Raw genomic sequence first — 22,593 nt, forward strand, 5'->3', positions numbered from 1 at the left:
CACAGTCTGGGTCAACTCCTCCTGTGTCTGATCAGGAGTTGGGAGGTTTGGGGGGAACCTGGGCCCACCCTCTACTCCGGGTTCCAGCCCAGGGCCCTGTGGATTGCAGCTGTCTATAGTGCCTCTTATAACAGCTGCATGACAGCTACAACTCCCTGGGCTACTTCCCCATGGCCTCCTCCAAACACCTTCTTTATCCTCACCACAGGTTCTTCCTCCTGGTGTCTGATAATGCTTGATGGTATGATAATTCCTCACTCCTCCAGCAGCACACCCTCTCAGTCTCAGCACCTTGTGCCTCTTGCTCCCAGCTCCTCACACGCACTTCTCTCCTCTGGCTCCTTCCCCCTAGACTGGAGTGAGCTCCCCTTTTTATACCAGGTGCCTTGATTAGCCTGTCCTGATTGGCTGCAGGTGCTCCAATCAATGTAGCTCTCTCCGGTGCCTTCTAGAAAGTTCTTAATTGGCCCCAGGTGCCTTGATTAGCCTGGAGCAACTGCCATTTTGGTTCCCATGGTACTAGGGATTTGCTTAGCCTGGAGCTAACATACCTGCTCCTCAGTACTTTCCTGTAGCCATCCGGCCTTGCTCCATCACATATCCCCCCCCTCTGCTCAACACCATAGGGTTGGGCAACTTGTGACGCCAGGCAGTGTGCTCGTGAAAGACCATCAGCGTTGCCGTGGTGGCATCCAGCCCTATGCCGTATACGGAACTGGAATGGTTGGAGGGATAAGAACCACCTGGTGACCCTTGCATTCTTTTCCTTATTTCTCTGCATCCACTGGAGGGGTGTGTGGTCCGTCACAAGAGTAAATCGCCGGCCCAAGAGGTAATAACGCAGCGTCTCCATGGCCCATTTGACAGCGAGGCATTCCCTCTCGACTACTGCATACTTCTGTTCTCGTGGGAGCAGCTTTCTGCTTAGGTAGAGAATCGGGTGTTCTTCATCTCCAATCATTTGGGACAGAACTGCCCCCAACCCCACCTCAGAGGCATCTGTCTGTAAAATAAATTCCTTGGTAAAGTCCGGGGCTATGAGTATGGGGTCATTACAGAGGGCTGTCCGAAGGTCTACAAACGCCCCTTCTGCAGCGTCGGTCCACTTCACCATGTCTGGACCTCGAGCCTTCACCGGATCCGTTAGAGGACTTGCCCTACTGGCGAAGTGGGGAATAAACCGTTGGTAGTAGCCTACCACGCCTAGGAATGCACGGACCTGCTTCTTCCGGGTCGGCCGGGGCCAGTTTTGAATCGCTTCTAGTTTATTAGTTTGGGGCTTCACTATACCTCTTCCTACAATATATCCCAGGTACCTAGCCTCTGCTAGTCCTATGGCACACTTAGCAGGATTAGCGGTGAGGCCAGCCCGCCTTAAGGTGCGTAGCACTGCCTCAACTTTCTCCAAGTGGGTTCCCCAGTCTGGCGTATGGATGATGACATCATCTAGGTATGCAGCTGCATAACTAGTATGGGGGCGCAGCAGCAGCTTATCCATGAGGCGCTGGAATGTGGCTGGGGCCCCATGTAACCCAAACGGGAGAACAGTGTACTGGAATAGCCCGTCTGGGGTGGAGAACGCTGTCTTTTCTTTAGCTTGTTTAGTCAGGGGAATCTGCCAATACCCTTTTGTCAGATCCAGTGTAGTCAAGAATCGGGCACTACCCAGTCGGTCAACCAGTTCGTCGATGCGTGGTATGGGGTATGCATCAAATTGGGATGCTTCATTGAGTCGGCAAAAGTCATTACAGAATCTCGTGGTACCATCAGGTTTGGGCACTAGAACGATTGGACTGCACCACTGAGTGTAGGATTCTTCAATAACGCCTAATTCTAACATTTTCTTTACTTCGGCCTTGATTTCTTCTCTTTTGGCTGCTGGGATTCGGTAGGGTCTCAGTGTTACCTTGGCTCCAGGGATCGTGCGGATATGGTGATAGGTCTCAGTCGTCCACCCCGGTTTTGTAGAGAACACATCTCGATTGCGATTAATCATGTCGGCTGCCTCGATCTTTTGGATTGGCGTCAAGTCGGGTGATATCTTCACTTGCTCGTGTAAGTTATCCTCCTGGGGAAGGGTCTCCTGGGTGACTAAGCATGCCTCTCGATCATGCCAAGGTTTTAGAAGATTGATGTGGTAAATTTGCTCCGGTTTCCTGCGGCCTGGCTGCAGCACCTTATAGTTTACCTCTCCCACGGCTTCAATCACTTCATAGGGTCCCTGCCACTGGGCCAACAGCTTGCTTTCTGCTGTGGGCACCAGGACCATTACTCGATCCCCTGGTTGGAACCGTCGAAGCTTTGCTTGGTGGTTATAATGGGTCCGTTGGGTCTCCTGTGCTTTCTCCAAATGTTCTCGTACAATGGGTGTAACTCGGGCTATCCGATCCCTCATCTGTATTACATGCTCGACTATGTTCCTTCTGGGATTTGGCTCCTCTTCCCAGGCTTCTCTGGCTATATCCAATATGCCTCGGGGGTGGCGCCCATATAGTAGTTCGAATGGAGAGAAGCCTGTGGAGGCTTGTGGAACTTCCCGGATGGCGACCATGAGGTAAGGCAATAGGGTATCCCAGTCTTTCCCATCCCGGCTCACCACTTTCTGGATCATGGCCTTGAGGGTCCTATTGAACCTTTCCACAAGGCCGTCTGTTTGCGGGTGGTATACAGAGGTCCGTAGGGCTTGTACATGGAGCAATGAACAGAGATCTTTCATCAACTTAGACACGAAAGGTGTCCCTTGATCAGTCAGTATCTCCTTGGGTAGCCCAACCCGGGAAAAGATCTGTACTAGCTCCTTAGCTATTGTCTTGGAAGCTGTGTTGCGTAGGGGGACGGCTTCCGGGTATCGGGTAGCATAGTCTAGTACAACCAGCACATGTTGGTGGCCCCGAGCTGTCTTCTCTAGGGGCCCAATCAGATCCATGGCTATGCGTTCAAATGGTACCTCTATTATTGGAAGAGGTATCAAAGGGGCCCGTAAGTGTGGGCGAGGGCTATGTAGCTGACACTCTGGACAAGAGGTGCAGTATCGCCTGACATCTTCATGTACTCCTGGCCAGAAGAACCTCCGCAGGATCCTGGCCTGGGTTTTCTCTATCCCTAAGTGTCCTCCAAACAGGTGACTGTGGGCGAGGCTCAATATGGCTTTTTGATGTTTTCGTGGCACCAGAAGTTGATGCATCTCCTGCTCCTGCATTTGCACCACACGGTACAGGAGATCTTTCTTCACTATAAAATAGGGTCCTGGACCTCGGACCTTCCCCTCCACTGGTATCCCATCTATCTCAGCCACCTCTTTCCTGACGTTATCATATCTGGGGTCCTCTGCCTGGTCCCGTCCGAATGTCTCTCTCCCAGGACTACCCTGCCTGAGCTCCCAGGGGCCGGCTTCTGCTTCTTCCAATGGCCTGTCGCCATCATGGCTGGGGCCAGCCTCCGGCTAACCTTCCATGTTGGTAGTTTCTCTGTTGGCTGCTCGTGCCCATCTGCCTACTAGCGCAGTCTTCTGGCCCTGGGTCAGGATCTGGGTTCCCAAAGCCTTCGCGGCCCTCCTTTCTTTTTTTTTCTTCCGGGCCTTTTGGGGGGCTGAGAAAAGATCCTGAGAAAACTCAGAAAACATGGGGGGTTGACATTCCCCCAATGATGAGTCGCTGCCAACAGGGTCTCCACTTCCCTGCAGCCTCTCAGGGGGAAGTAAATTATCAAACCCTGGATAGTCTCTCCCAATAACTACAGGACATGGGAGTTTAGGAACAACGCCCACTGCTTGCATCCGAAGAAGTGGGTATTCACCCACGAAAGCTCATGCTGCAAAACATCTGTTAGTCTATAAGGTGCCATAACGCCCACTGTCACCTCAATGGGGTTCCCCTGAACCTCTATCTCCACTGGGATGGTGGGGTATTGGCTCATGGCCCCATGCACACATGTCACTGCTACACGTTTGGCTTGTAGCAGCTGGCTACTTTTTACTAGCTTACCCGATATAAGGGTGATAGCACTCCCTGAGTCCACCAGTGCTGTAGTCTCTGTTCCATTTATCTTCACTGGCCTGGTGTAGTTATGTGGGGCTAATGCAACGCCCGCCAGGTGGATAAGGAAGCATGGGACCTCCCAATCCCCCAAGTTGCATTGCATAGGCTCTTCAGTGCTGGGACACTGTGCTGCTATGTGTCCCCACTCCCCACATGCATAACATCTATAACTGTTTCTAGTCAGTCTCCCATCATGTGGGCTAGGGGGTTTAGTCCCAGGGTTTCCTCCACTGAGGCCAATCCCTTCCTTCTGGAGTCTCTGTGGGTTTCCAGCCCACCTCTTCCTCCACCTAGGACTCCCCAGGGGTTTGGCTGTCCCTCCTTCCAGGGTTGGGGTTGGGTGTTTGCTTCGGAAGGGGTTTTCCTTGCGTAGTTGGGTCAATTCTCTGTCTGTCATGCGTCTTTCTACCAGCGTGATCATCTCGTCATAGGTGTATGGATCGTTCTGGCCTACCCATTTGTGAAGATCTGGTGGCAGGGCCCTCATGTACCGGTCGATGACCAGAACCTCTAGTATCTCTTCTGGACTCCGGGATTCTGTTTGCAACCACTTTCGTGCGAGATGGATGAGGTCATACAATTGGGACCGCGGGGTTTTGTCTTCCTGGTACCTCCACTCATGATACCGCTGGGCCCGCACTGCGGTCGTTACCCCAGATCTGGCCAGGATCTCTGCCTTCAACTGGGAGTAGTCTGCTGCAGCCTCTTCAGGCAGATCATGGTAGGCCTTCTGGGCCTCCCCATACAGGAATGGGGCAAGGATGCTAGACCACTGATCTCGAGGCCAGGCCTCCCGTAGGGCTGTCCTCTCAAAGGCCAGAAGGTATGCCTCTACATCATCCTCCCGCGTCATTTTCTGCAGCCAATGGCTAGCCCATATGAGCTGCGTCCCATCATGGCCACGGTTCAGCTCTGTAAGGGTCTTTACCTGGCTTACCAGTTCCTGCAACATAGCTCGGTCTTGAGCAGCTTGGTCCATCAGCAGGTGATTAGTCTCTTGCTGCAGCCGCACTGCTTCTTGCTGGGTGGCTGCCTGGACACGGGTAGCCTCCTGCTGGGCCGCCGTGGCTTGTATCAGTGCCCGCACTACGTCATCCATTGTGGTGACAAAAAAAAAAATTAACCCTCTTTTAAAAAAAAAAAAAAGAAAAAGAAAAACACCCTCCTTCTTCCGCCGCGCTGTGCACACCAAATATCCCACTCCTGACACCAGTTGTGACAAAGTCCCTCTTCTACCTTGGTGGGTCCTGTGCTTCTTGGCGGATTTGCTTACCTCAGTGATCTTCTCCTCTGGTGGAACCCACAGTCTAGGTCAACTCCTCCTGTGTCTGATCAGGAGTTGGGAGGTTTGGGGGGAACCCGGGCCCACCCTCTACTCCGGATTCCAGCCCAGGGCCCTGTGGATTGCAGCTGTCTATAGTGCCTCTTATAACAGCTGCATGACAGCTACAACTCCCTGGGCTACTTCCCCATGGCCTCCTCCAAACACCTTCTTTATCCTCACCACAGGTTCTTCCTCCTGGTGTCTGATAATGCTTGATGGTATGATAATTCCTCACTCCTCCAGCAGCACACCCTCTCAGTCTCAGCGCCTTGTGCCTCTTGCTCCCAGCTCCTCACACGCACTTCTCTCCTCTGGCTCCTTCCCCCTAGACTGGAGTGAGCTCCCCTTTTTATACCAGGTGCCTTGATTAGCCTGTCCTGATTGGCTTCAGGTGCTCCAATCAATGTAGCTCTCTCCGGTGCCTTCTAGAAAGTTCTTAATTGGCCCCAGGTGCCTTGATTAGCCTGGAGCAACTGCCATTTTGGTTCCCATGGTACTAGGGATTTGCTTAGCCTGGAGCTAACATACCTACTCCTCAGTACTTTCCTGTAGCCATCCGGCCTTGCTCCATCACAATAGACAATGCCCCAAAGAAAGGCTATGCTGTCTTTTGTTCATGTGCATTATGTCTGAATGTATATAGATTCATAAAATTAGCATTATAAAAAGTAAGGATCTGCCTGACTGGCCAAAATACTATCACACCAACACAAAGTCCAAGTAATTGCAGTTTTCACTGGGGAGCTCCTTTGAGGCTTGAGATTGAGGAAGGAACTCTGAGATCAGGCCATTGTGTGATTGCTACTTCAATTTCAAGGCTGGAATAGCTTTTGTGACTCCTGCATGCACATGATAGGGTGGACAAAGGCTTGTGGATCCACACAGTGACAGACCAAACCAGCCTCAATCTGCCCCAGAATCACCACTTGTAGAAGAAAGCAAGGACTCTCGATGGATTTGGGCTCCATGGTGCAAAGAGGTTGTCCACCCACTGTGTGGGCTCCCCCAAATCCTGCCCCACTACATGTAGAAGGGATGTATCAGTTCTGCTGGCCAGCCACATAGATTGATGTTTGTTATTCAGTTTGATCTCTGAGAAATCATTATGAAGGGGCAGAGGAAAAATAAAATTAGTGAAAATATTTCCCTACTCTCTTCATAATTATAGATTTGGCATAGTAGAGATATCCCTCATAATAAAGTAAGGGGCATATACCATCTGTACTATGTCCTCTACAGACTTCGCCATATCTATCAGTCATCAGTTCTCTTGTCTGAAGCTTCATCCAGATGCTTCTGTTCTCATTCACAAGATGCCTGTTATGTCTAAAATTCTGTACGAGTTAGCCCACAAGAATATCAGTCATGCTCCATTGATAGTCAACATTTTCATCTCTCGCTAACCTTGGGTCTACTCTGTAACATATGTATTGTGTATGGGAATGGATGGTTCAGGATGCGCCATATACATAGTAAAGGACAAAAGAAAACATGTCCTACTAAGCCACTGACAGAGTAGCCCACTGGCTATTCAGAATTCTCTCAGAGATGCCTGAAACCCAGCCATCTACTTGGCCAGGCCAGAATCAATTATGCCCTGACTTCAGTTTAGAAAAGATAAGCATCTTGTGTGTGTGTGCACGCAGTTCTCATTCCTTTAATCTCTAAACCCAACCCAATAGTGATATTGAGCATGCTGACCTACTGTATAATGTTTGGTGTTGATACAGAAACCACACCTGGGTTAAAATGTCATGTTTCTCAACATAGCATGAGACACGTGGGCCATAATCTGCAGGAAAACAGAAGTCAACAAGGACAGTTTAATCGTGATAGTTCTAGCAGAAGCCAGACAAGTATTTGCTTAGTTTGCATGGGAAATATGAAGATTAGCAGGGCAGCCTAACACTACCACAGTTCCCAACTTCATTTTGTTGTGGGACAAAAACAAGGGAGAACACACACAGTTTTGGGACAGGACACTTCCTACATCAAAAGGTCAGATACAAATGACTCAGCTACATTACTACCCAATCTTCCCTTAGTAACATGGAACTGAATACCTGTCCTGAGAAAAACTGGGCTAGTAAAATGTACACCTCAATCACTGGACAGAGAGACAAGATAGACGAGCTCTGTGTAGCTCGAAAGCTTGCCTCTTTCACCAACAGAAGTTGGCCCAATAAAAGGTATTACCTCACCCACGTTGTTTCTCAAGCATCCAGGGACCAACACAGCTACAATAACACTGCAAACACCAGTTGATTATAGTATGATTTCATCAGGCATAAGATGGGTTGGTCCAAGTCACTATTTGGATAGGAGGTTTCCAGAGTACCCTAAAATGCTGCAGGAAATAACACTCAACCAATATGATTGGATGGAACTATAGGACATTGTTTCTGGAGTTGCAGTCTTCCAACTGAGATGTTAAACTGCAGTCCTCTTTATAAGTATGTGAGTTAACCCAGAAAAATTACAAGCTGGGTAAATATATTCTGTCTATTTAAAGTTCCATATGCAGTTTCAGTTGGATATGAAATAGTCCACTTAATTTACTGTCCTAAATCGTTACGATGTGTTGCAGTGCACGGTTAAACTTTTATTGCATTTGAGTGATTTTAATTCAGTTGTGGGTGGAGGTATCTCTGCATAGTTTGTAAAGAGCTTTGGGATCCTTCTCTATATTAAACATACATACCACTGAGGATTCATAAATGACACATTTTATGTCCCTGAAAGAGCATAACAGCCTTGCTAGACTGCAAGCAATAGGTCATCCACAAAGAGGAATGCAAGTACCCTCTATCAGTGTTATAACATCCATTGAATCTATAGGAGCAGTGTACATGGGTTGAGGGCAATATATATGGAGATCATGACCCAAGTTTGGTCCTTAGATATTATCTGCAATAATTATTGTCTGAAAAGGAAGCAGCATGAGTCTACTAAAGTGACTGAAATAATTTCTTATACAAAATACACTTTTTACAAAATCCATTTTCAGGAAGAGATAAGCAAGCTTTAGTTTTTTCTCTTGGGTGGAATGACCTGACAATTCACTCATGATTCTTATTTGCTCTTCCAAATTGAGATTTGTGTGATCATCTCAAAATCCCAGAAATAAAGTGCCTGATTATCCTGTCAGCTGCATTCAAAGTGACTTTACACATGACTAGTGGGATAGTCAGGCCAAAGAAGCTTTTGCTCATTTTGCTGAATTTCTTTACATCCAACCTACGACAAAACATTTCATTTGTATACATATTCAAGGATCTAACTTTAATAGACAATACAATAAAATTGCAAGGCCTGGTGCCCCTTCCCTACTTAATTTCCCCATTTGTACCTTGTGCTAGATAAGATGTCAGGAGACTCAGCGCACTATGACTAGTTCTCGCTCTCTGCTCCTCAAATCTTGGCCAAATTGAGTGTCTGTTCAATGAGGAAGAAGTCTATACTCTGGAACTCTTATTTTATATTCTGCACTTGTCCATGTAGGAATGCGTTCTGTGAGAGGGGACTTTTCTCCGACTGTGCTACCATCACTTGAATACACTAGGAGAAGTTAACAGTAAAAGGAAAAGATTTAAATGAAAATTGTATTGATTTTTCAGTAACAGGTTTTTGCATAGTTTTTTTTTAATTATGGTACATCATGGATAATATAAATGAGAAAACTGAAATGTAGGAGAAAACTTTTCCACTAGCAATATGTTAGGTACACAAACTATTTGACCTATAATAACTGAATGACACATTACTCAATTATGTTAGACACAGAAAGGTGCATTTAATGAGCTCCCATTCATCTCACCCTCCTGTTTTTCTCTCCTGCTATGCCAGCACTCCCAGTCCTTTCATCTCTCCCTTTAACTCCGTGCTCACCAGTCATTGTCTTTCTTTCCTTAGCCATGACCTTCTGTCTCCTTTTCCTCTGTCCACCCTTCTTTTGAGTTCCATCTTCTTCTGTGACTCCCTGACCTCTTTTCTGTACCTGGACATTTTAGTGTGTTCCTTCCCCTCACACAGGTTTGTACTGTCAATCCATTATACCTCTACCCTGATATAACGCTGTCCTTGGGAGCCAAAAAAATCTTACTGCATTATAGGTGAAACCATGTTATATCAAACTTGCTTTGATCCACCGGAGTGCGCAACCCTGCCCCTCCATGCGCTGCTTTACTGTGTTATATCTGAATTCATGTTATATCGGGGTAGAGGTGTACTTGAATTCCACCATGATTTCAACAGCTTCCACCCCACCATCAACCTCAGCCTGGACCAATCTACACGGGAGGTCCACTTCCTAGACACCACAGTACAAATAAGTGATGGTCACGTTAACACCACCCTATACTGAAAACCTACCAACCGCTATGCCTACCTTCATGCCTCCAGCTTCCATCCTGGACACACCACACGATCCATCGTCTACAGCCAAGCACTGAGGTACAACCGCATTTGCTCCAACCCCTCAGACAGAGACCAACACCTACAAGATCTTCACCAAGCATTCTCAAAACTACGATACCCGCATGAGGAAATAAGGAAACAAATCAACAGAGCCAGACGTGTACCTAGAAGCCTCCTACAACAAGACAAGCCCAAGAAAGAAACCAACAGAACTCCACCGGCCGTCACCTCCAGTCCTCAGCTTAAACTTCTCCAATGCATCATCAGCGATCTACAACCCATCCTGGACAATGATCCCTCGCTTTCACAGACCTTGGGAGGCAGGCCAGTCCTCGCCCACAGACAACTCACCAACCTTAAGCATATTCTCACCAGCAACCACACCTCGCACCATAACAACTCTTTCTCAGGAACCAATCCATGCAACAAACCTCGATGCCAACTCTGCCCACATATCTACACCAGTGACACCATCACAGGACCTAACCAGATCAGTTACAACATCACCAGTTCATTCACCTGCACGTCCACCAATTTTATATATGCCATCATGTGCCAGCAATGCCCCTCTGCTATGTACATCGGCCAAACAGGACTGTCCCTACGGAAAAGGATGAATGGACACGAGTCAGATATTGGGAATGGCAATATACAAAAGCCTGTAGGAAGAACACTTCAACCTCCCTGGCTACACAATAGCAGACGTAAAGGTAGTCATCTTACAACAAAAAAACTTCAGGACCAGACTTCAAAGAGAAACTGCTGAGCTTCAGTTCATTTGCAAATTTGACATCATAAGCTCAGTATTAAACAAAGACTGTGAATGGCTAGCCAACTACAAAAGCAGTTTCTCCTCCCTTGGTGTTCACACCTCAACTGCTAGAAGAGGACCTTCACCCTCCCTGACTGAACTAAAGTCGTTATCTCCAGACTGATTCTTGCCTGCATATTTATACCTGCCTCTGGAAATTTCCATTACATGTGTCTGACGAAGTGGGTATTCACCCATGAAAGCTTATGCTCCAATACATCTGTTAGTCTTTAAGGTGCCACAGGACTCTTTGTTGCTTGAATTTATCTGTCTCATTACCATTCCAGTTTCACTGAAACTGCCACAGGAAGTATGGAAGGAAGAGATTAACACAGAAAAGGGTCCCCATTTGCTCACCTTTTAATTTTTTTTCTTGTTTTCTTTAGAGTTGCATGATACAAAGAACAAGATGATAACCGATCAACTCAAAATAGAGAGCAGTTTCCTAGACACAGCATCATAATTGTGGCTCAGAACTTGGAAGCTTTGCTATTTGTCTGGTTAGATTAGCCAATTTAGTGATAGACGATTTCTTGGGCCAGTCCTATCAGACTAATACCTCTGAAAGTTAACTAAAGGATATTTTTGATTAACTGCTATATTAGAAAATTTCCCACCAGAGTTTTCTGGATGCTCACAATTTATACTCAGGCATCCTGTGCTGTATTTTTCAAAAATACTAGTCAACAGTTCAAATAAAAAATATTTAAAAAAAAAACAGTATCAGCTACAAAGTATGCAGTCATTAATCATTAGCCTAAAGAACAAGTGGGTGAGTGAGTGTACAGGTGCCAAATGAATACTACAATGAAATGTATTTTCATTAACGTTGTTTGCTGGACAAGGCAAAACAGTAGTTTATAATGATATGATCCTTATTACCTAGCTTCAACATGGTTCCAAAGTATTTTGTGGAGGAGACATTTTAAAATAGTGAATTTCTTGGGATTAAACTTTATTCTCAGTTCTAAAGAATGGGCAGCAGCTACCTCTGTCAGATGAGGTCACAGATCAATCTTAAAACACTTCTGTCTGAGTATAAATACCACCACACAGCATGTCTAAGTAATGCGAACATGTCTGGCTGGCATAGCTACAATAACTAAGTTGATAAGGTACCAATCAGCTTATCCACAACATTCTTTTCATGAAGAGGTCATTGCTCCTTTTGTTCCACAAAGTGCAACAATGCTAACACATTCCACAAGCTTCTTAATCAAACAATATTAACAACTGTATTTACGTCACAGTTTCGGTAGCTTAAGTTCTTTGAAGTGGCACCCCACAAAAGTTTTTGTTGAAAAATGGTGCCTATAAAATACTTTCTGTGCCATATCAGTTGATCAATTTATTATGGAGACTTTCAGGTCCAAACTTACTTTCCATTGCAAGCATGATTGGGGGGTTCTTTTAAATTTAACTGTGAATTAAAAAAAAACCCCACAAAACATGTTTTATTTTTAGCCATAAGTAACTGTCATCAGTCTTACCTCTAGCTTAACTAAATTTCTGTGCGTCTTTGACGAGAGCTAGACACAATACAGGCACTGTGAAATTGGATGTTTAAAATTTTTTTGCAGCCAAATCCTTCTTAAATGCAACATTTAGATTTAAGAAAATTATGGTGTACTTCCATCTTACATATAGTTTGCAATCTGGAACATTCACAACAGAAAATTTGATTGGCATTTTAAATAAAAGGGCTCTGCACTTGTATTTGGTATAATTGTAACAGGTCCAAATGTGTCTTTTTTTTTAAATAAACATAAATTGAAAATATTAGGACTTTTTCTTCTTTGGCCTCAAATATGATTTGAATAAGGCCATACTCCTATCAGGAGAAGCACTACAAGGAAAGCAATCTCATTGTTTCCAGCACGAACATGAACAAAATACTGAAGTATCCCAGTATTTGGCTTATGAAATGGCAATGATTAGACTGTTCAGCACCATTTCTTGGAGGTGGCTGCAGACAAAGTACAGTATAGGAGCAATAGAGAAGATATTTATGTGCATGAGTGAGGGAAGAAAACACATACCAAAACCTCAGTATATTCAAGATTTAGAAGCCCAAGCCAGTGACATTGTTTCCATAGTAACTAAAGTACTTCAAAGCAGGGGAAAAGCAAGTGAGATCTTAAGGATGGAACCAGAGGCAGATTCAAATACAACATATACCAGTGTGAGGGTCAGGGCCCCAGGATGAGATATTTGCATAATATATGGGTCTGTAGATCCAGGAGCTTCACTGCTTAAGGATTTTAGGTCCATTAAGCCTCTGCTACCCACCAAAACTATGGATCAAAAGGGAATGAAACACAGAACCAGACCATCATGGCAGAACCCCTCATGAGCTGTCCATCATTTGCTCTAAATGGCCTCAACACCCCCCCCCCCCCCGCAAACTCCCTCCCCTCCTCCTTAGCTGACTATTGCACAACAGATTGTTGATTGTTGTTCCAAGACATGGAAGAATTTGCTGTTAGTCAGTGCTGTTCTTCCACCCATTGCATTGGCCAACCATAGTCAGAGAAGGTGACCAGCATACATTTTCTCTCAGAACATGTTATGTGATATGAGTGACCCAAGTGAGAGGGGTTACAACAGACAGCAGCCAGCACAATGCAAACCACTGAAGCAGCAGATTGAACCCAGATATCTCAAAACCTAGACTTATGCTCAAGGACTGGACCTTCCTTTCTGAATGAATACATGAATTCAAATCTTGTATACTCTGGGGGTACTTAGTACACATCGTATAGCCAAGTCTCTTGAGGTCATTAGTTGTGGGTCCAGCTTTTCACACCCACGTGTTACTATGTCACATTTGAAAATGGGTCATAAGTTCATAAGCAACATAATAGCTCTTGAAAAACAGTACTTTTTGTGACTAGCACAAAGGACTTGAATTTTTTTCCCTGTCTTGCTTAAGGTGACAAAGCAACTCTATGGCAAAGTTACAGTTTATATGAACCTAATTTTTCCCCGTCTGTAAAATGGAGTTAGCGATATTTATCAACCTATCACTCAGGGGAATTGTGCAACTAAATCAATTAATGTCTATAAATCAGTAACAGATCTTCAGACAGAAAGTGCATTGTATTTTTCTTAATTAATTGTGCTTAATATAGTCTTTAAATGTTATGTCAATAAATAACTGTTCAAGTCCAAAGAATATTTTAGCTGACATTTATGTTTCATTGAGGATGCGTTTTTAAGAATTCCTCTCCATAATGTTTCCTGCCAGGGCTTCATGAAAAAAGCTACCTTGTAAGTTTATACTGTGCCACCTGCATAAGATTATGGACAGGATGTAAAATATGATTTTTGGTCTTTACTGAGTATCTGTTCCCCTGCAGGAGGAGGAAAGAAGGAGTTGGAAGAGTACAGAAAGTCACTAGCAATTTGTAGGAAAGGTCAGTGTCACCTTCTGCCGGCTGCATGAGGCAGCCGATTCCCTATCTACACATCCCATCTCTGGAGCATGCAGCCACTAAAAAAATCCATGACTAAAGGACATACAGGCCTTGGCTTGAAGTCAAACTGCCCTTACAGAGGAACACATTACATCAGGTGACTGTTTTAAAGGTAAGTTGTAATGTACCAGGTAAGGTAATTTCTTCATCTTGGACAGAAATTTAGATAAAGGTCAATGGTTAAAGGTTTATCAGATGACCTTTAGTAGCAAGTGATATTCTGCTTTTAAAAGTAGTGAGATTTGAGTCATAAAATTCAAACCCAGTTATGAATTCCCATCAAGATATTCACAGGAAGGATTTTAGCGTGGCCTAACCTTTACTCTAAGCACTTATAATCAAAGTTTTCAACACTGAACACAAAACAGCACACGGAGGTCAGACTAAATAATCACAATGGTCCCTTTTGGCCTTATGATGTGTGAATCTAACGTGAAAGACTACTATAAGAAAACATTTGTAAACCAAAAGAGTAGAAAAATAATATTTTAAAAACATCATCCCAGCAGCTGGAACGCATTGCTTGCCAGTAGAACTCACTTTTTAAAGACAATGATCATGCTGTATTACTGCAATTGGATACTTATCACTAAATATATATTAACTGATGTTGTATTAGATTTGTGTAACATACCTGTGAAGTCCATTGGTCCATCTAGCCTGGTATCCTGAATTGACAAGTAGGATATCCTTTCCTTCATGAGAACTACCAGCAATTGCTGTAGGCTTTGCATGAAAATGAATACCCCTATAAGTTTTCAACCTACCATAGAAGGCATAGCCATAAGTGTTACTTTTATGCATATGTATATGTATCGTGTGTATACACACACACCCCTCTATTAAACAATTGGCCTCAAATGATTTTCTGTGACACTGAATGGTGAAATCCAGAGGTCAACTATTTGTTTAATAACATACTTCACTAATTCATTTTTCCCCCCCATTTTAAATGTGTTGATTTTATAGTTTCCTTTACTGGGATCTTCCTCCCCATGTACTGTAATACGGTGCAAGTGCATTTCATTTTTACTAGAACTGAAACTTGTAAGTTTTCCAAGTAAGCACCTAAGTTAATTATGGCAGCAATACTAGAGCTTATAGCAGGCTTTATGCTACACATTGAATATATCCACAATAAAATGTTAAAAGGATTTGGAAAAATGTAAATGTTTCTGAGCTGACAGCATGCAGATTACCTGTTACTTACACATACACGCAGCACTGTGCTCCAAACAATATCAAAAGACAGCATTTCATAAGTACTGCCCGAGCTATTCTGCTATGTCTGCAGAATAGCATATCCAGGAACACTACTAGCCACTTCCCATTTTCAATCCTTTAAATTCTTTAGATTACTACTCTTGGGAAGGTCCTTCTAAAAATGGTGAATAGCCATGTGGCAAACAAACTGGTATCCAGAGTACTAGTCTTCTAGTCCTATTTGCTTTGTAGAGAGGAGTATGAGAATCAACATAAACAAAGGGACTGTTAAATATGTCTGCACGTCTGATGTTGCAGGAAGCAAAATCAACATGATAACAGCTCCATGTTTCTAAGAACACCTTTGCTAGAAAGTGTCAAATATATGTGCCTTCTGGATAATGTACACAATTTTGATTAGTGAACCTTTAAGATAGCAAAATGTCCAAGGAGCAATATAATTCTCTTAAATAAACTAGTAATTATGATACACATTGCTTGTTGGTTTTGTTCCCTTTCTTGCCTGGGTATAATGTATAGAGCTGTTTAAACTTCACAGAGTGCACTGTGAACTTTGATTCATGTTTTTGCAAAAAGTTATCACAGCACAGTTTGCCACATGATACCCATTAATGGAAGCACTGTACCTTCTGTTCTTATTTCTGTTCAACTGAGATTCAAAAAGCATTTGTGACCAAGCCCAAAGCATTTGTTTTAAGTGGAGAGCTCAATCATTGCATACATAAACTTGTTGAAAACAACATGAACATATTGTAGCATTCATAACAGGCTATCTTCTACAGCTCTAACATGGCAGCATTCAAGTCATTTGTTTTATAAAATATCTACTCTTAATTCAAATGCTATGAGGGTCCAATGCATAATTAAACTCTTCTCTCTAGCTCTATTACTCTTCCCTGGAAGAATCTCTGATGGTTTTCTGCTTATTTTAGAACATGACAGTAGCACAGCATGCATTTTCATCATGGGGCAGGCCTGCAATTTTACCCTTCAAAATACTAAATTAGCAACCGATTATTTAAATTCCGTTGAATGTGTCTGAGCAAAGAGGAATTGATTCCATCTGGTCCTCTTCATAGGGGATCACAAAACAGGAGAGGCAGAATAGTTGATATTAATGTACTATTTGAACAGCTTAATTTCATTGGCGCCAAAATCAGTGGATAAGCATATGGTTGTTTAAATTACCTGGCAGGAGAACAATTGGGGAGGAGATGACAATCAGTGTTAAAGGGACAAGATGTCTATGCTACTTTTTATATTAGTAAGGTTGCTGTTGACAGCTATAAGAATTGCACACATTTTAACCATTCCAGATAAACTAGATAGAAACCTGGCTGTGAATTTTTCTGGTTTTGATTAGATCTCTGAAGGCTTCAGTTGGACATGAATAAAAGCAAACAATGTTTTATTTGCTAGTATGTGTCTGTACATGTGTTTCCTTTTTCCAGATGTGGGTATCTAACTTTAGACACCCAACTTTATATTTAAGATGCCTGACCTGGAGTTTCCCATGCTTCTGCAGCTCCCATTGATGTGAATGGGGCTTGTGTGTGCTTAGCATCTTTAAAAATCAGGTCAGTTTTATTTAGGGTGACTACATAGGATGCTGGGTAGGCTAAGTTTGCAACAAGTCGTTAGCACTTGTATAGGCATGTGACTTCTTCAAAGCACAATGAACATTAATTAAATCCTCAGAATGCTCCTGTGAGGAAGGTAATTAAGTATTGGTCTCCATGTTATTGATGGGGAAATGGAGAGACAGAGTTTAAGTAATTTGCCCAAGGCCATTCTGCAAATCAGTGGCAGGCAGTAGTAGATGCTAGAGCACCTGGTTCTCAAATCCATGATCTCTCTACTACCCCATACTGTCTCTGGTAATGTAGGTCAATGATTTCCAGTTTAATGCCATGCTCCAACTGTATAACTCAGGTAGTTAAAATGGATTTATATTTAATATGACTAAAGTATGCAGCAAGACCCGCAAATCTGATTACAGCTTAAATCAAGTTTGGGATAACTATTGTCTCCTATTGAGTTACTTATTGAGCCATCAAACCCAGGCTGATGAATGCAAGTCTGTGGCACCCTTACCTCCCAAATACATAAAAGGAAGATCATCACTACCATACATTAAAAATAAATACATTTGCCAATTTTTTCATGTCCTCGAGCCAAAAATAAAACTTAAGAGATGTCTGCTCTAGCGAAGAGCTACCTGGCTCTGAAAGTGTTTTTATTGACACAGTTATCCAGCTCCTGCAGAAACCATGTTAGTAAAGTCAGCATAGTCCCCAGGTAGTAGGTGACCTATTACAGCACAGTAGAGATTAAGGGTGGGATTCGGAAAAACAGGTAAGGGATTTAGGAGCACCAGTCCCATTGATCTTGTTGGAACTGATGATCCAAAGTCCCATAAGCACATTTGAAAATCTCCCTCTTAGCCCTCAACCCCTTGCTTTCCTTTTAGTTCTCATAGGATTGGCATATGCTTTCAAAACTATGTTCTACAGTGATATATCTTGGCTCTCCAAAGTCACTGAGAGTTTTGCCATGAACTTCAGTGGGGCCAGGATTTTACTTTGTGCCTGCAAGTGCTGTGACCTCATGTTAGAAAACCATTGTGAAGGAATTTAACTGTTAAAACTGGTCATGTGGCCAGCCAGAGCTTTATGTTTCGCAAATTCAAGCATTTATTTTTGAAATGCTTCTACTGGTTAGATTTAGGCTAATGGAAAATTGACACACGTTCTCAAAGATGCACTTCTCTATTTTTTAAAATTGTTTGCTATTTTTGGAGGGGAGATGAGGAGATAGAGCATTTACTGTAGATGGGTCCAAATTGAAACAGAATATAAAGCATCCCCCCCACAGGTTTGGGAGCGTGCTGCTGGTTTGGACTGGTGAGTTGGATCCAGGCTGCTCTCTGCAATTTTGTAAATACCAGTCCAGAACCATAAGCGGCTCCTTCCTACTTATAGGTTTTGGGGAAGGAAATAGTGGAGAACACAATTCTTGCATATTTCCTTCCCCTTAGGCCCTGCCTCTGGTCCAATCCACCACTCCTACCACCCAAACAGGTCCTACTCATACCCACAAAGGCTAGTAACCATTTTTGGGGGGGTTATAGTGCCTGGTAGACATCATCCCTCTCCAACCCTTTCTATGCTCTTCAGAGGCAGAAGAGAAAGATATTAGATAGCCACTCCCCACACTGGAGTGTGAGAATGTGTTGCTAGGTAAGGGTAAGACCTGCTTGCCCAAATTCAAATGCTCTTCTGGCAGTGGGGGCTGGTATACAGGCTTCCCAGGCAGCAGGGAGCAGTTATTTGCTCATTGATCTGGCCACCATCTTTATCAAAGGGGAAGTCCTCCACTTTGGTCTGCAAGTCTCTGCAGATACCGGATGCAGACAGCCAGGAAGATTTGCGCATAACCACCACAGTTGCGGTAGTGCGGGCTGCTGTGTCTGCCATGTCTAGAGATGCTTGTAGGACCGTTCTGGAGACCAACTGGCCCTTGACACAGATGGACTTAAAGTGTGCTCTCCTGTCCTCTGGGATATGAGAGGTAAAAATCAAAGAGTTTATTGTAATTGTCGAAGTCGTAGCTTGGAAGTAGGGCGGAATAGTTTGCAATTCTGAATGGCACAGTGGAGGAGGTATAAACCTTTCTGCCCAAGAAGTCAAGGCATTTGAGGTCCTTGTCTTGCGGGGTGGGCCAGTAGTGTGGCTGTTTCGTCCTGTGTGTCGCTGCATCCACTACAAGAGAATTCGGTTGTGGATGGGAGAATAAGAAGTCTATGTCCTTAGCAGGAACACAATATTTAGGTTCAGCCTTTTTGCAAGTTGGTAGGATAGAGGCTGGGGTCTGCCGGAGAGTGTCAGTTGGTTTTAGGAGTGCTTCATTTATTGGTAGCACAATCTTTGAGGGAGCAGAGGGTTGCAGAACTTTGAGGAGTCTGTGTTGTGTCTCCTAGACCTCCCCTAAAGGGATATCCTGGCTGAGTGCACTCTCTTGAAGAGTCCTTGGAATTGTTTAAAGTTGTCCACCTTCTGTGGAGGCGGAGAGTTAGGAGTCAGTGAATCAGGGTATGGTCCATAGCCCACCTCCCCACGGGGGGGGGGGCATGTTCAGGTGCTCTAGAAGTAGACAGAGCTGGAGATAGAGGCGCAGAAGGATCTTGTGGTCTGGTAGAAGAAGCAAGAGGGCGAGTGGCAGCAGGAGCTGACCAAGGGTACCACTGAGGCCAACGCATGGGATAAGAGAAGTTAGGTGCCACCCACAGGGGGACAAAGTAGGAAACTGAGGCTGGTGGTTGTGAGCCGTGACCTGAAGTGCAAAAGTTCCAGTGGAGGAGGAGGAGGAGGTGGTGGTAGGTGGGGAGAACTCCGCCTGCTGCTCATATCAGGCTCACTGTCAGTAAAGGTAGCCAGATCATGTGGGGTGAGCGGCTGGTCAAAGAGTGAGCACTGTGTGTCAAGGAGCAGAGAGTCAGGCTGAGGGGTCACTGAGAGGTCGTCCTGACTTAAGAATTGCTACTGCTGCTCCCTGGGATGTGATCCTGCTGAGCACGATCTGTGCTCAGAAGTGTGCATGGACTTCTGTTTAGGCCCGCTGCGGCTGCTGGAGTGACAGGCAGCCTCAGTGCCAACTTTCTTGTCCGCACTGAGTCTATTTTCGGAGCCAAAGGGACTGGTGCCAAGGAGACCGCCCTGGTATGGGAAGTCAGGTCCCTTCCTCTGCACTCCACAGGAGCTGTGGCTGAGGTGCTGGGACAGTCAGAGGCGCCTGCCTTCGGCGCTGTCGCAGGAGACCCTTTACTCTTTGAAAGTCTCTACACAGAGACAGTTGGGCTTCCTGCCTCTTTGCCTGAGAGAGTGAAACTGTGCTCCCAACTGGTTCCGACCTGGCCGGGGAGCGTGAGGGAGAGTGTCTGCCATTGCCTGCCTTCATAGGTGGCTGTAGGGATTTCTTCATCAGGAGCATTTTCAGCCCCAGGTCCCTGTCACAACGAGCTCTGGTTTTGAGGCTCGTACAGTGGACACACTTGGCAGGGACATGTGTCTCGCTGAGGCACTTCACACAACATGAGTGTCCATTGGACCTTGGCATAGAATCTTAACAGGAAGCACATTTCTTGAACCCTGAAGACCCTGTCATTATTGCACTAGGAATACCAGAGAGAGAGTTTCTCAACGGCAAACAAACCTAAGGAAAAGAAGTTTTTGTTTGTCTTTTGTTTTTAAACTAAGTAACTATTCTAAAGGAAGGGAAATAACTGGGATGTTACTAACTATTTCTATGTCTTTGTACTTGTTTCCTTCAGAGACCAAGGAAGAGGATCAGCACTGCCCCAAGTCCCATCTTCAGATGAGGACGGTTGAAAAGGAACTGAGGGGGTTGTGGGACGTGTGTGCTCAGGCAGACTAACGAGACCACGAGACAACAGCAGGCACTGCTACTGAAGATCTCTGATCAATGGCGCTGGGACGCACCATCACCTGGAGTGGAGCACCCAACGGGGCAGCACTCGAAGAAAAATAAAAAGTTCATGTTAAAGGAGTTTTGTTGCATGATATTATCCACATTTTCGCAACACTGAGGATTGAGATTTTGCATGCCCCTGCATTTACATGGATGTATATTGAGAGATGGGGCTTGTTTTTTTTTTATTCCTCTCATAGCTGTAGAAATTGGGCAGGAATTATTTGAAGAGGAAAAGGAAGTTATCTTAATATAGCTACCACAAACAAGCAGAGGTAATCTGGAAAGTCTAGAAAACTTTATATACCTACATGCCCACACTGTGTCCTTGTAAAACCAAACCACAATAGTTACAGGTTTGCCAGAATGAAAACATAGCTGTTCACGTCATTATGATTTTTACTGAATAAGCCAACCGTGAAAAGAAAAACTCCACCAGAATGCTGGGATAGTAAACTTTTTAACACTTAATAATGAATCTAAGTAACAGACACTATTTTATATGGGTCTTGGTTTGTTTCTCTGGCCAGAACCACCAGAAAAAGCAAGAAAACTGGAAAAAAAAAAAAAAGATCAGAAAAGACTGACCACCACCTTCAGAATGAAATGTAGGCCCTGAACAACCGCAAGAAACAAACACCGCCACCACCTATACCACACCTCTTCCTTGTGGCTAGCACACTGGTGGGCTAATAGCGTGCATTTTAGAGAGTCAAGAGGGATGAGGTGATATCTTCTATTGGACCAACTTCTGTTGGTGAGAGAGACAAGATTTTGGGCTACACAGAGCTCTTCAGGTCTGGGAAAGATACAAGAGTGTCACAGCTAAATACAAGGTCAAGCAGATAGAATATGTGCTATGTGCTAAACTAAGAGGCAATTCAAGGTAAAGTGGCCTGTTAATATTCCTGTAGTCATAAGACAATGAGTGGGCTTTAGTGGGTTACAGAATTTTATAATATAATAAAATAAAATAAAATAAAATAAAACAACAAAGAAAAAGAAAGCAGCAGCAGTCACCGCCACCAGGATCTTGATTAAGACCATGATTTTTAGTGTCTAGCAGCTCTCATTTTGGTGTTCTTGCTCGGCAGGGCATGGGACAGCTCTGCACAAAGTTCAAGGAAGGTGTCTTTGCACATACAAAAGTTCTGCAGCTACTGCTCATCATCCCATACCTGCAGCACAATCCGATCCCACCTCTCAGTGCTTGTTTCCCTGAGTCCAGTAGTGACAGGCCACTGTGTGCAGCTGCTCCATGAATGCCAACGTCAATCTCAAATTGCTTCTTCTCATGGCATACAGCAGGGCAGACACTATAGATTCCTGTTCAGATTTGCAACTCATAAAATACTGCAGAAACAGCCACATTGGGTTCAGAGCTCTCATCACAAGACCGGCGAGCAGTGCAGGATCCATGCTTTCAGGCAGAGATGGTGGGTGCAACGTTTACTGGGGGAGTTGAAAAATGGCACAAAACACAGTCAGAAGTCCTTGAAATTATGGGATGCAGAAAACTGCATCATGGTGGGGTGATCCCACCCCCATCATGCACTACGATCCATTTCTAGAACTCTCAGTTGGAGAATATGGTGATTTGCAGAGTGGGATCGGTACCAACAGTGCACTGCTCTCTCTGTCAGTGATCAAGCACCAACTGTGGATATGCTCCACTGACACAAGGAGCATTGCGTGAACATGCACAAGCAATGTAATTAAAGTGGTTTATGACCATCAATGCAACTTAAGTCTACTTAAGTCTGTAGAGTAGACATGGCCTTAGAGGCTGCTGTGAAATGCATATTTTATTATTGTGAA

General features: G+C 44.4%; 1 protein-coding gene and 1 long non-coding RNA gene across 3 annotated transcripts in view; one reads left to right on the forward strand and one right to left on the reverse strand.

Moving 5' to 3' along the window:
• SORBS2 (sorbin and SH3 domain containing 2) overlaps window positions 1–22,593 on the reverse strand; it is a 434,202-nt gene that overhangs the window by 291,076 nt on the left and 120,533 nt on the right. The gene's annotated exons all lie outside the window — the stretch shown is intronic.
• Window positions 785–20,795, forward strand: LOC120405905. The gene is made up of 3 exons (XR_005598978.1): window positions 785–832; window positions 13,948–14,176; window positions 20,618–20,795. It is a non-coding gene; the product is annotated as an uncharacterized LOC120405905 (long non-coding RNA).

The sequence above is a fragment of the Mauremys reevesii genome, linkage group 5, assembly GCF_016161935.1.
Source record: "Mauremys reevesii isolate NIE-2019 linkage group 5, ASM1616193v1, whole genome shotgun sequence".
NCBI classification, from domain to species: Eukaryota; Metazoa; Chordata; order Testudines; family Geoemydidae; genus Mauremys; species Mauremys reevesii.